Genomic DNA, 14,275 nt, shown 5'->3' on the forward strand with positions numbered 1-14,275 from the left:
TCTGGGTCTTTGACCCCTAGCCTTTTGGCTCCAGAAGGGCTGCAGGTACAGATTTATTTGCCCATCAAGAAGCTTCTATCACGTCTCCTCTTTACCCCACTCCCATCCCTTTTACAGGAAAGAATACAAGGTAATATAAAATAGATGGAATGATAGCTTATCAGGGAAACTGCCAAGCCTTCAGGGGCTCTGTCTCCTTGGAAAATTACTAAGCTCCATTTAATACTATAGGAATCAACTTCCTAAAGCCCAGAATTAGTCTGCCCTCTTGTTATTAAACAGCACTGCTGATATGATCTATGCTAAAGGCAGAGAAAAATGAGAATTGCTACTGTCTTAAAATAAACACAGGCAGATCTGTTGGAGGAATTCATCACATTTTAAAATTCAGGAGGATGTGAAAATATGTGTAGATAACTGTTAACGGAAAAAATGCTGTTAGCATCAATTTTTCAATAGATAGGAATTATAGTAGATGTTAAGAAGAATGAAGATGTTACATACTCTCTAACCTAAAAATTCATTATCATTTTAAATAATGCAGTGGAGTGGCTAAGAGTAGAGATTTCAAAGCAGGCTGGCTGAACTGGAGTCTTAGCTGCACTATTAATGAGGTCTGTGTGATCTGGAACAAGTTACGGCCTTCACCATGGTTTCCATCTGTGAGTTAGAGTTCCAGTTATCCACTGCTCTGTAACAAACTACCCAATAATTACTGGCCTAAAGCACATCCAGTTTATTGAATCTTATGATTTTGCACATCAGCAATTAAGTTTGGGCAGTGCTCTGCTGGAAATTCTTATGCTCCATGTGCCACTGACTGGGTCATTTGGTGGTTCTTAGCTGGCAGCTGCTCAGTCCCGGTCCAGGAGGTATTACCCCTGGCACCTTGATGACTATGGCTGCAAGTCTCGGCCCAGAGCCTTTCTGGGCAGTGTCTTCTGCAGAGTAGTTGGGCATCTTACAACGGAGGCTCAGGGGTCCAAAAGTGAGGGCACCAGAGGAGGAAAAGGGCTGCTTTTAAGGCTCGGGGCTGGCACCTGGTGCTCTGCACCACTTCCCCATCAGCTACTGACCAAAGCAGTCCCAGAGCCTGCACATATTCAGGGAGGGGACCTCCACCTTCCCCTTCCATGGAAGGAGTGTCAAAGAACTGTGGCCTCCTGTAGTAAACTGCAGATGAGGTGTAAAAAATATTAATTTGATAAAAGTAATTTTGGGGATTAAATAAGACACATAAAAGATAATACAGATAAAAGACAATACACATAAGACTCAAGAGCATCCATGTTAGATATTATAATTTATGTTCATGTATACTCTTACTTCAAATGAATGTATGATTATATTTATAAAACTTGCATGCATTTATTTATTTACCTCCAACTATACACACACACACACGCACACACATATATATATATATATACACACACTCACACACACATATATATACCTTGCTATATACCTTGACTTAGGAGGGGTCACCTTATGATTTTTTTGATGTTATAATGGCGCAAAAGTGACACACATTCAGTACTATATCTGAATTTTGACTTCTCCTGGAGCAAGTTGATATGCTGCTCTCTGGTGATATGGAGCAATAGCCCCGAGATTATAAGGGAAAACTAGTACTCTACAGTGCATTTTGTTAAGGGACAATGTTCACTAAAGTAGACATACTAAGTGCATTTTTGACATATTTTCAACTCACGATGGGTTTGTTGGGTTGTAACCTCATTGTAAATAGAGAGGCATCCTTGTGTATTTTTATGTATAATTACATTTATATAATTACATTACAACAAAGTGATGGCTGGTATTTATATCAACAATCCTGAAGTTATTTCTGCATCATATTTCTCAGTATTTGCATAGTGAATTACTTTCATTACTGGGAAAAGTAAAACAATCTTTTATTTGACTGATTTCTTTTAAATGTAACTAAACATACCCAGACACTGGGGTGACCGACCTTCTCTTGTGTGTTGACTCCTGAGTGAGCAGTGGCATCGGCAGTCAGCCAGGAGCCTTTGAGATAAAAAGGTCAGGCAGTATGTGTAATGGGGAACAGAGAACAATGGCAGAATTACAGGTTGAGCGGCCCTAATGCAAAAATGTGAAATCTGAAGTCAGAAATGCTCTGATGGTTCAACATACAAACTTTAACATATAAACAAACATAAAAAACATATTAACAAACATATAAACTTTGTTTCATAAATAAAATTATTAAAATTTTGTATATACTTATCTTCAGGCTATGTGTGCAGTTATATATGAACTATCAATTAATTTTTAATTTTGAGTTGGATCCCCTCTTCAAGCTATGCCATTATTTACATGCAAATATTCCAAACTCTGAAAAATTTGAAATCCAGAACACTTCAATTTTAAGCATTCTGGATAAGGGATACTCTCGGCCTTTGTGTATTTTTAGAAATTGCTTTATAGTTTTGCATTTTCAAGTTTCATCTTTAAGAAGACACAATATAATAAAGAATTGGAGAGTAAACATCAGTGCTGAAAGATGAGGGCAATAAAGGTGCACAGTAGGCTCTTAAGAAGAGATTTTTCAAATACAAAGCAAGCTCATTGTGACCAAAGTGTTCCCAACCAAGGATCTAGAAAAGAAACAGGAAATCCTATAGATAGAAACATCACAGGCAGCCTATATTTATCAAAGAAAAAGTCAGATGGGAGAATGGAAGCATTGGAACAACCGTAAGACACTTCAGAAAAAATAGCTGCACCCTGGTAGTGGCCCTGCTCTGAACACGTTGTGTTACAAAGCAGTCAGGGTAACATTTCTGGATGTAAGATGCAGGTCTTGGCAGGAGAAAGATACAGAAAGGGAAGAAACTCAATCAGGGTTAATCAACTACTACACCAGGATACAATTCTCTCTTTTTTTCCTCTGAAGTGAACGTGTCAAATGAAAAAGTGACCCTTAACTGTAAAGTTAAGGAAAACTCTCCACTTCTCACTCCTAGCTTACTTGTGTGAGTCAGCCTCATAATGCTGTGCTGACCTGGAAGCCACTCAGAGCCATTGCCCTAGAAAGAGAGCCACACACAGGTTGCTGGTTGTCGCTTATTGGCCTGGCATTGTTCACAACAGCTGTGCTCTGTGTCACGCTGGCCACAGTCTGAGCGCAGTCCTCTGGCCTCCCTGAGGTCAGCACTGAGGCTTGGCCCCTGCTTTTGTTCCTGGTGTTTATTGACTATTAGAACTTTTACAGCTGTTTCAATGAACTGTTTGCTTTAATTCATTTACTTTTTAATTGGTTCATCAAATTTTTTCTGATTAATTGGAATAAACTATAAATTTAAAAATTGGCCTTTTTGTATGTGTTGCAAATATGTTCTCAGTATGTTTGAATGAATTTGATCACATAAATATTTAAATTTCCTTTATGGCATCTAGGTTTTTTCTTTTTTGGTACTGGGGATAGAACTTGGGACCTTGCACTTGGGAGGCAGGCGCCGGAACCATTGAGCTAAATCCCCGGGCCATGTCTAGGTTTTATATGTATTCCCTAGAAAGCATTTCCTATGCTATGATTTAAAATAAATTAATCCATGTTCTTCTATTCCTGTAAAAGCCTTATTTAAAAAAAACACCGATTAATCTGATTTAATAGTTCCATTAAAAAATCTCTGATTAATCTGAATTTACTTGGCCTTACAAAAGAATATAATTTTTTCTAAACAGATAGTTTTCCCACTGTAATTTACAGATTAATTCATTCTCCCCTTTCTGATTATAATAAGCAAAATTCCCATATGAATTAGAGTCTATTTCTGCATTATTTTATCCTTTGATCTTCTCATTTCCTCTTCAGCAGCTATTGTTAATTATTGTTCCATGGATACATCTTAAAACCTGGTAAGATTCATCCCCAGAGCTTTCAAGAAAAAGAGTGTCATGGAAGAAAAGACTCTTTGTAATACTAGTAAAAAAAAAATTTTGGAACTCACTTAACACGAAATGTGCAGGTACATGTAACTTTTTTTTACAGTTAGACTGGGTACATCAGAAATTGATTAAATTAATAAAACGTACCCTGGTCTTGGATAGGACACTCAGCAGTGTGAATCTGTACATCCACATTTGATACATCAAATCCAGACATTTAAGACAATCCCAGAGATACATACCTACAAGATTGAGTAAAACTTTACAAAATGGTTCTGAGGCTCTCCTCAAGAAATAGACATGCAAGAAGAGCCAGAGGCTCCCTCTTCACTTTTAACCCTAATGGATTCTCTTTCCTCTCCTCAGTTTGCCTTTTACTTGCCACAGTGGACGCATGCTTGTGGTGAAAGGGCTCCAGGACCGCTTGGCTGGGATGGTAACGCAGCGCACAGTGGCGGAGAGCTCAGAGACTAGGCCTGTCTGGAGGGTCCTGTATGTGAGCTGATCATCCACCTCACAGCAGCCTTTCAGCTATCACCCTCATTTTACAGGCGAGTAAACTAAGGCAAGGAGGAATTAAGTAACTTGTCCAAGTTTACTTAAGTGGTAGACCTACCAAACCTGTTTAAAAAATTTGGGGCTTCTGGGGATTAAACTCAAGGCTTTGTACATGCTAAGCAACATGCTCTACCACTGAGCCACACCTTACCCACCGGAGTACTTTGTTAAGCAATATATACTTTTTCTTCCACTGGGTAGTAATAAAAAATAAAAGCAAAAGTCCCTTCTGCACCCCAGCTCCATTCCTCAGGCTCTGTGTATCTGGTTCATTTATGTACATATAATCACATAAAATATTTTAATAAAATAGAGTAATTTAATGTATATGATGCTCTGCACTTTATCATTAAACACCACATAAAAGGTTTTGTCCATGTTAGCACGTATGGAACTGCCACATTCTTTTTGATGTACCATTGATTATAGATGTATCATAATTTAACTATAGTTTATTGATGTGCATTTAGGATGTGACCTCAAATTGTTCTATGTTTCCTCTTTCCTCAATCAGATATCATTAATCTTCATTATTTCATTGGGGAGCTCATTACCGTGCTCTCTCCAGTGCCACGGAAGCTTGAATGCTGGTTCTGCTCCGTTGTTTTGAGTCTGCTCCACCCAGAGCCCTTTCCCTTCAACAATTTGACAATGGAGCTCACTTTTTAAGCTGTATTTGATTCACAAATTATTTAACAGCAGTGCTTTCTTTTGATTCTCAAACATTAGTCCATATCTCTCTTCACGTTTTCTTCTACCCTTTAAATTGTTCTTCGTAAATGTCCTACCTAGTGTCCGTAGTTTCTTGTTTGGGGCTATCTGCTGGCCTGTATCCCCCAAGGTCATCATGAATAATGACTCATCATCGTAGCATTTCTTGACTCTTCCCTATGAGCCAGGCCCCCTGTTGGAATCACTGTATTCATGTCGTACTCCTCATAGCCATCCAGGCTAGAAGACAATGAAACTGTAAAAGTCTTCTTTTTCTCCAGTTTTACACATACAGAGAAACTGAGGCACAGAGAGGTTAAGAAAGTTTCCTTAAAGAGGAAGAGGAAAAGAAAGGAACAGGAAATGGAAAGAGGAGGAGGAAGGAAGATGCCCAAGACAGTGACCTTGGGCTAAACCCCCATGTGCCAAACATTTAAACTCAACCTCTCGCTCTCTGTTCTTTTTTTCTCTGTTCTTTTTCTGTTCTGAGACAGGTGTTGCTGTGCAGCCCAGGCTGCCCTCCGACTCACAGAGACCCTCCTGCCTCAGCCCCTCCCGGAGTGCTGGGATTGCAGGCAAGTGCTGACACTCTCTGTTCTTCATTGCCTCTCTTTTATACCGTTGCCACATTCTCTGCTTTCTGAAAGTTAAAATGGCAGAGGAGAAGAATGACCATTCTTTCCTGATGTCCCTTTTCTTCTCTCATTGCCTTGACGTTGTCTCAAACATTTCTCATTTGTTCATTTATTTGTTTTTGGCTGCAACACCCCCCTTCCCCTGTCTCTGGGCATTTCAGACTACCACAGCTGGGAGCATTTGTTTGTTTTTTGGAAAGACTTTGGCTTTCTTCCTTCCTTTGGGTTTTCTTTGTATCCTTTTTTAAACATGCCCTGCCATTCTCTTATCCTTTCCCAAGCCAGGAGGGCTTTCATCAGCTTCATCATTCTTCCACATTTATTTCTTCTTGATTGAAGAAAGCTTGGTCATCTGCTATATAGCCTTCATTTGGATAAATTATTTTCAGTTGTTTCCTTTTGTTAATAAAGGAGCTTATTCTTGCATAGCTCTTAAATTTCCCTGTCCCAGTGTTCTTTGGGGGGATTGTTCACATAGGTGCCACCCAAGTAATCTTTTAGCTATCTGTCCTTGTTGGGAAATTCTAAATGTTTGGATTTTGGGGTCCCTTTCATTTGCTTCCTATACTTCCACCTTTCCCAAAAACTTATTTGAAATTTCTTCTTGTTCCACTTTTCCTAGAATCCTAAGTAGGAAATGAGAATTGAGCATTCTTTCTCTTTCCCCTGCTCAATACATTCTGGTGACCATGCATATGTCGACACAAATCTGATTTCTCTTTTAAACTTCCAGACTATATGCTTAATAAGAGGCAAAAAGAAAGATGAAAAGAAACCTACCTTGCAGTCTCATTCTCTTTCTATATTGAGTGAAATGATGGAGCTCTTTTATAATACATTTCTTGTCATATTCAGCCTCACTTTCCTGACCTTACCTTTTTCCCATTTAGTCTATCTCCCTCGCCTCCCAGTACACACTACTGTTTGTGTTACTGGAACACATGGATACCTTGGAAAAGATCAGAGGTTTGCAGCAAGTCAGAACTGGCTTTGAATTTGGCTCTGCCATTCACTGTGCTGTGTGGCCTCGAGTAAACCTCTGAATGTCTTCCAGACCATCTTCTCATCGTAGCAGCAAGAACGTTTACCCTGAGGTTGTTGTTAGTATCAGAGGAAATGAAGACGAATGTGGAGCACAGCGCCTGACACTGCAGATGCTCCGTGAATGGAGGCCGTGGTTATTAGTGCTGTCATTCTATTTATTGTGAGTGACCTTCTGGGTTTACATTCTGTAATTCAGATTTAATTAGCTGGCCTCCTTTATTTATACTTCTTTAGGCAGCTCTTTGCATTTTCTGTTCTTTTTCTCCCTTTTTCAATCCTTTGTAGCATGACTTTTACCTGTCAAGATTTATTGTACAGGACAGAAGTTAATTCTTTCTCACTTCTGGAGGCTAGAGGGCTGAAATTAAAGTGGTGGAAAGGCCCTGCTCCCTCTGAAAGCCTTAGGGAAAAGTCCTTTCTTGCTCCTTTCCAGTCTCTGCTGGTTGCTGGAAATCCTTGGACATGCCTTACTCCAGTCTCTGTCTCCCTCCACATGTGGCATTCTCCCTCTGTATTTCTGTCTCTGTCTGGAAGGACACTAGTGATTGAATTTAGAGCCCATGTAATCTAGTATGATAGCATTTTATTTTGATTATATCTACAAAGACCCACTGACCCTGAGAAGGTCATATTCACATGTCCTTGGTGTTAAAATTTCAACCTTTTTTTTGAAGGAGGACACAATTCAGCCCACAACAAAAGAGGAAAGAAATGGGATGAGTTAACACTGACCGGATGTGAGAATGATAATGAGACCATACCACCAGGTGGCCCAACAATGCAATGGTCACACGACTGTCTATCACAGTAGCCCTCACTGCTGGTCCTGCGGTTACAGAGACTGGAGCTGAGGTTTGAGGAGCAGGGTCCAATCAGACAGAAGGTGTCTGGGCTCAGTGACAAACACTGGCTTTATTGGAGAGAGCCTCCTGGGTGTCTATGGGAAAATGACAGGAGAGACCAAGATGGGTGTCACCAGCGAGGGTTAGTATTAGCCCTCAAGAGTACTGAGAGTCTCATATGTCTCATGGGTTAGTGTGTCGTGAATGCTACTGTTACTTGGTCTTTCTATCCTTTATCTTTTTTTAAAAAAACCTCTTATTTTTTTGCTATTCTCTTCCTTTAATCATATTTTATCTTTTTAATCTAGAAAATATGAGTAGCACACAAATAATATGTATGTCTAAATATGTTTTCCATTTGTGTATTACACATACGTCTATGTATGTAACAGTCTTGTGTGTTTCATGCATCCTGTTTATTTTCTTGTTCTCTGTAGTAGAATCGAATATTCCCAAACAATCCACCAAACATACAGCACAAGCACTTAAATGTCAGAAAACTGTCCCTGAATCCTTATTGTGTACCATGAGCATGTAGAGGTGTTATTCAAGTGGATCCTCACAACTCTAGAAGGAGGTGATGATTAATGGAGTAACTGATCAATTCATTCATAAGATTTTGGTACCCAGAGGTGGGGTGGAATTAGTTTGAGACCCAATGCAGGGCAGAAGGAGGATTTGGCCTAGGAATGTGTTGGCCAAAGCCCAAAGGCCTTGCCGGAACAACCAGTGAGAATGGAAAGGAAATAAAGGAAGTATTGGAAACGGGAGGGAAGGGGACCTTGACTAGGTAGCAGTGAGAGTTTTGATAGCAACGGCCTCAAGTAATGTGGAAAACAGGAAATGCACCTAGTGAGTGCTCTAGCTAAGGATATTTTCAGGAAGAATATTGCCTGATTTCTTCTCATTGTCTACAATAAAAAGTAAGAGGAGATAAAAGGGCTAAAGAATGAACTATTAAATACAAAGAAGCTGGAACTTACTGGATTTGAAAATAGGATTCTTTCTCATTCTTAGCTTCTCCAGATGCAAACAATTCTCAAATTAGAAAGTTCCTCAGGCCAAAGAACCCATCCAAGACAGTAGTGTCGTATCCTTTGCAAGACTTAAGAAAGAGCTGGACATGGTAGCACACACCTGTAATGCCCACACTTGGGAGGCTGAAGCAAGGGGATCACTGGGACTTGGAGGCCAGCCTGGGCTACATGCTGAGTTCAAGGACGGCCTGAACTGTATAATGAGAACTTGTCTCAACAAAACTAGCCCAAACCAAACCAAAACAAAATGAAACAAAACTCCCCAAAATAAAAAATGAAGACTTCGGAAGGATTGTGGCAGTGCCTACAACACACAGGCCAGCGGGCCTGGGAGGCTCTAAATAAAGAGTACCTCTTAGATGTATCTCATTAAGCCAACAGCTTCTAAGCATCTTTAGGCTATGTATTTCTCAACAGCCTCACAGGGAGCCCATATAGGAACGACTTACCTTGAAGAGATGTGCAGTTGTGGCTTTGGCTAATGACGTCAACTCCAATAAGATTTATATGAAACTCACAAAATTCTTAACAGAAAATTATTCTGGTAGAGTCACCACCAATTTGCCCTAAAGAGGCTGAAAGTACAAAACAAAAAAGAAGCTTGATGTGTAAAGGAAAGAAAACTTGAGGGGGGGGTGGTCCTCAGGAAAAACACAGATGATTTGTAAGAGGCAACTTCTGAAGTTTTAAAACACAATCCCCCAATTCTTTGACACTTTCCCATGGAGAGATGTGCATGGCCTTGCGTCCTTTTTTGTGTATCGGTGCATGGGGGCTACTTGATGTGCCATTCTCTGGTTCCAGCCGGAAGAAGCTGGCAGTTTTACTTTCTGTCTCTAGGAACACTTGCTCTTGGAGTCTGGCTATTGTGACTTAGGACAGCCTCAAAGCTTATGGAAAAGCCTGAACCAAGGAAGCATAGCCCTACTTCACTGCCCATTTGAACCATCCTGTAACAGCCACTTTCTGTCATGGGGCTTGGCCTCCTTGCCCCACACTGAGCACCCCAGCTAACAAAACAGGGAGTACACATAGCTGTTTTTGCCAAGCTCTGCCCAAATAGAAGATCTACAAACAAAATACATGACTGTTGCCTTTAGCCACTAAGTTTTGGAGTGATTTGTTATGTAGGAATAGATAACTGGAATGCTCCACTTAACAGATGAGAAAATTGAGACAGAGAGATTGGCTCACTTGCCCGAGGCCACATACCTAGCAAGTGACAAAGAGGCTCCATGGCCTAAACCTTTAATCCCCATGGCTGCAGGACTTCTTTTGCATCAATGCCATCACCGTCAAGCGATCTTCCAACTGTTATTTGCTTACGTCTGAGGATTGTCCCCGGGAAGAGTGCAGTTCTATCCACATAAATGGATATCCTGCTTTACCTATCACTGTGAGCCTGGGCCCTGGTTCCTGGTTCCAGTGCCTGTGCTGGCAAAATTCAGCTTTTGACCTGCAAGATTGAAGGCCAGTGCTGTAGCTGAGTGAATCCACCCACCCTGAGCTTGTGGGAGGCTGACTGTGGAGCTGGCAGCGGCAGCTCCTCTGGCCCCCAGGCTGGCGTGGTCTTTGGTGAAAGATTCCAGCTCTCTCACAATATGTAGTCACGCACCTTGTTTTGTTTCCTGAGCACCGTAATTCCTGCCAGTGTTTTCTTTGCATTTATTAGTTTCTAATTATTCCACTTGTTTCACTCTCTGACCTCTCCACTCTCACTCCTAAATTCTAAATTCAGCTCTTTTGTTCTCATTTTTTCCTAGAAGTGTCTTCCCCTCTGGCTTCTCCTTTTACAGCCTCTGGGGTCTCCTCTGTATTTACTTGGCCGATGTTACTGCCTCAGTCCTTCATTCATGTTAACTGGCCCAGCTGTGTCCACCTCCTTTTCTGACATGAATTCAGTTGTTTGCATAAATATGTTTGAGTTTTGTCATTACAAAGGTTGCATAAAATTCTGTTTTAAAGGGAACTCAAGGACCTTGTTCTTTAAAAACCCTAAATGATTTTGTTTACCTTGCTCTTCTTCTGGATTTACCAGTCATTCACTTGCTCTCCTTACTCTACCCAGTCGTCTATCCACCCCTCCATCTTCCATCCATCCTTCTGTCATGTGTTTTTGGTGGCTTCATCTAACCTTTCCCGTCTTTAGCTAAGAAGGACATCGTGAGGATTTAATCCCAATCCCTCTTGCTATAATTCTCTCCCTCGTGCACACTCTCCAGGTATGTATTCAAAATGTGCTCTTATTTTTCCCACAAAAGTTAACACATCACAATGTCCCTTTAATCTGAGCTTATTTTTATTGTTATTGTTGAATAACCAAATATTTAGTCTTGGCCTGCTAAACAGAATTGCCATAAAATTTATTTTTGTAGGCCTACGCCTTTTCTTTGGAATAGGCTTTTTTCAAAAGCCTAGTTTTGTTGATGATTTGAAACTGTTCTATTTCTCGGAATTTAAATGATTATGAATGATACCCAGTGGGCTCACCAATTCCATTACAGAGTTTCTACCCTGCTCTTCATGGGAGCTGCTCTCACCAATGCTGGGTGAAGCCGCCTCACAAATCTTCTCTGAAAGGTCTTCCGGCTGCCTGCCCCTCACTGACTTGGCTTAGCCTTTCTTTTTTTTTGGTCCTGGGGATCGAACTCCGGTCCTTGCTCTTGCGCAGCATGCGATGAAACCACTGAGCTAAATCCCCGGCCCCTAGCTTAGACTTTCTTATCTTCTTCTGAGGCCTTAATGGAAGATAAAGGTGACAAGCTAGCACATTCTGCCTTGCTTCTCTTCCTGGGCCATCCCACCCTTCAGTGTTCCTTCTCTTCTTTATCCTGCCTCCTGTCAGCTCTAGCCAGTCTCTCTTCTTTAGCATTCCCAGTTGCTGCTGACCATGGACTGTTTCCAGACCTCTGAGGGAATCTGAGGAAATGCAGTATTTAGCCCATCTACACGTTCAGTTCTCTCCTTTCTCCGGCTGTCTTTGAAGTTCCTGCCTTCCTACTGGGTGTTTACATCTTGTTCGGGGCATGCAAGCAAACACCTTTACTTTCTCTTTCTCCCTGTAAGTTAGCTCCTAACTGCTGCAGTGGGTCTCAGCTTAGCTTATTTACTGTAAATCTACTCCCTACCCTTCCTCAAGTAGAAGGCCAATTTACGTTTCTTGATTTTCTATTATATGTAACAATCCATATAATAAATTTATCCAATATGAAAATGTCCATTTATGACTCCCTTGGATTAGAATAGTAGCCTATTTAGGAACATTCAAAACTATTAGCATCCTGGGCTATTAGCTCAGTGGTAGGGCACCTGGCTGGCTTTGGCAAAGCCCGGGGTCTGATGGAAGGTTGATGAGAGAAAAAAAAGGAAAAGAAAGTTGATTACAGTCTGTCAGTCTATTGGCTTTGCTTTTGCCTTGAGATGATGGCAATCAACTTACTTTTATTAAGTTTTCTGTACTTTCTCTGTTTTTCAGAGTCCTAAAAGTATTTTTTGAGTTAAGCAATTTTGAAATTATAATACAAGAAATATAAGACTAGCTCAGTGTCAAAAATATTTGAATGAAAATTCAATGACAATGAATGTATTTGGATTCTGTATGACTATAGTTTATACAAATCCTGGATCAAAGAGGGTGAATAACTTCTGTGGATATTAACTGGTAGAAGATAATCTTTTACTTTTTGTTTATATGGCAATTTTAAGGGAAAATTATAGGAATATTTTCCTTTCTCATTTACTTCCAGGGAAAGTCACATGACTACTTTTGTTGTCAATGTAATTTCATATTGGCTGCCCCATAGAAGCAACTGAATCTCTATTAAGAGGGATGTGTAAACTTCTTTCACAAAAGAAGGAAAGTTGCTAGAAATGCATGATGTTACCAGGTCAGTACACCACCAAGAGTCACACAGAGAGTACCTAGTTCTGTCTGGTCCCAGACGGGCACACACCTAAGTGTAAAATCAGAGGCTTTTGAACGCTTATTTTCCAGACATGGAGAAGTGTTTCAGTCTACTGTGTTGTTCTATTAATTTACTGTAGATTGAGTTGTCTTTGCCTCTGGACATTCTTGTGTTCAACTGGGACTTTGGCCAAAAACTTGAGCTCTGCCTTAGTCTCTTCTTTGCTCACAGCTTTGGTCAGTCACAGACCTGCAGATCTTAACAGTACCTTCTTGCTCTCCAGTTTTGACTCAGCACCATATGGCTTTTGGCAAAGTCGGGACACAGCTCCAGCCTAAACATCGAAGCTCAGCCCCCTGAGGAAATAACCCTTGTTTATTCCTGTAGGTCATAGAGCTATGATGCAAACAGGGTAGGGAAGCAGCTTGGTGAGGGAAGAAGCACATGTGAAAGAGGAAAAGAAAGTAAGTGGGTAAGGGAGGGGAGAGGACATTCTAATAGACAAGACGTGGCTGATTCTGAGCAGCATTTTCTGAGTCCAAGAAAAATACTTTTCTCATATCCGTTTCTTTCTAAGGATAAGGAGCTTTCACCTGGATTTAAGAGGAAGGAGGATCCAAAGTCTGGTTTCAATTAACATGATTTAGAATACACGAGGAGTATTTTCCATAACGTTTCCATAGCTTACCACAGGGGTAAGGACACAGGCAAATCTTACACGCCCCTCCATGGAAATGAGAATGTAGAAATCTTCAGGGAGGTGGTTGTTGTTTTGCCCACCCTGGGTCCTGTGTCCCAAACTCCCTCCAACGTGTGCTATTTTTGGCTTGCAACCTTCTTCCAGGTAAGTATGGTGATGAAGGTCTGAACTTTAAGGAAGAGAGGCACTAAATGTGAGGAGCCAAACATCTTCCCACTTCTCACATCACACAAATTTCCCTCAACACTGTAAGACCTGGAGATCCAGAAGCAGACTTAAAACTTCCCCAGTAAGATTGACACCAAATTGTGAATCTTGAATGAAGATGCATCTAACAACCACTAGAATCCAAGAATCCCAGAGGCATCTTTTTCTGTTCTTCCCTTAAATCCTTCGGCAAAATTTTCAATCCACTCCATAACAACTAGCAAGCTGTCAGATTTGTTGTTGAATAAACTATTCTTCCAAGGCTGGAAGTACTATCTGCTTTATCTTCCTCCAAAGGCTCCAAAGAAAGGGGACTTTATTGGATAAAGTTCAGAACCATAAGCATGAAGTATGAGGTTCTCATGAATGGACCTCTGCTGACATTTTCCAGCGTCAGCCTGTTTCTTGTGTACCCTCCTTACCAACCTAAGTTACACCCTGCCCGACCTAGTTATGTTCTCTGGCCCCGCCAGTGCTTGCTTCTAATGAATGCTCTTCCTCTCCTTTCTGGCTGACAAATTCCAGCTTACCCTGCACATCTCAGACTCCCAGAAAACAGACTATTTTAGCTTTCTCCAGCATCCTCAGGCACAGTTAACTATTTCCTTCTTCATAATCCTATTATACTTTTTTTCTGTGGTCTCACACTTTATTTGTTTGGCTATTCATCATCTCTATCAGCTCGAAAGCCTGTGGAAACCAAGAAATTTGTGTCTTC

General features: G+C 40.8%; 1 long non-coding RNA gene across 5 annotated transcripts in view; it reads left to right on the plus strand.

The window, feature by feature from the left end:
* The window catches only part of LOC147828378 (uncharacterized), a 105,172-nt gene that overhangs the window by 14,351 nt on the left and 76,546 nt on the right, over positions 1–14,275 (plus strand). For 4 of the 5 annotated variants that reach the window (XR_015450922.1, XR_015450920.1, XR_015450921.1 and 1 more), the window contains exons 2-3: positions 4,285–4,469; positions 5,682–5,762. This is a non-coding gene — a long non-coding RNA (uncharacterized LOC147828378). The remainder of the gene's footprint in view (positions 1–4,284; positions 4,470–5,681; positions 5,763–14,275) is intronic. The other variant, XR_015450919.1, reaches the window with a different exon arrangement.

This window comes from Heterocephalus glaber, unplaced genomic scaffold, assembly GCF_053883595.1.
Source record: "Heterocephalus glaber isolate CG9 unplaced genomic scaffold, H.glaber_assembly_v1.0 deba00001118, whole genome shotgun sequence".
Classification (NCBI taxonomy): domain Eukaryota; kingdom Metazoa; phylum Chordata; class Mammalia; order Rodentia; family Bathyergidae; genus Heterocephalus; species Heterocephalus glaber.